The 520-nt window shown below is 50.6% G+C and overlaps 1 protein-coding gene across 2 annotated transcripts in view; it reads left to right on the top strand.

The window, feature by feature from the left end:
* Positions 1-520, top strand: part of Hps3 (HPS3, biogenesis of lysosomal organelles complex 2 subunit 1) — a 61779-nt gene that overhangs the window by 17326 nt on the left and 43933 nt on the right. The gene's annotated exons all lie outside the window — the stretch shown is intronic.

Genomic DNA, 520 nt, shown 5'->3' with positions numbered 1-520 from the left:
GTCAGTTTTTATATTCTGATTCTTCTTTTTTTTCCATTCAAAAATTTGCACTTCCTCCCCACCTCCCATTCCCCTCCCGCTCCCCAACTTACACTCCGCCCTCCCCCTCCTTCCTTAAGAGAGGGCAGGAAATCCTGCCCTGTGGGAAGTCCAAGGCCTTCCCCCCTACATCCAGGCCTAGGAAACTGCGCAACCAAATAGACTAAGGTCCCAAAAAGCCAGTACATGCAGTAGAAACAAGTCCCAGTGCCTTTATCAATGGCTTCTCAGTCAGCCCCCATTGTCAGCCATATTCAAGAGTCTGGTTTGATCACATGCTCGTTCAGTCCCAATCCATCTGGATTTGGTGAGCTCCCATTAGAACAGGCACACTGTCTCAGTGGGTGGACCAACCCCTCGCTGTCCTGTCTTCCTTGCTCATATTCTCCCTCCTTCTGCTCTTCCAACTGGACCTTGGGAGCTCAGTCCAATGCTCTGATGAGGGTCTCTGTCTCTATCTCCATCCTTCGCCAGATGAAGA

Source organism: Microtus ochrogaster, chromosome 1 (assembly GCF_000317375.1).
Source record: "Microtus ochrogaster isolate Prairie Vole_2 chromosome 1, MicOch1.0, whole genome shotgun sequence".
Classification (NCBI taxonomy): domain Eukaryota; kingdom Metazoa; phylum Chordata; class Mammalia; order Rodentia; family Cricetidae; genus Microtus; species Microtus ochrogaster.
This window is presented reverse-complemented; position numbering and strand designations above follow the sequence as displayed.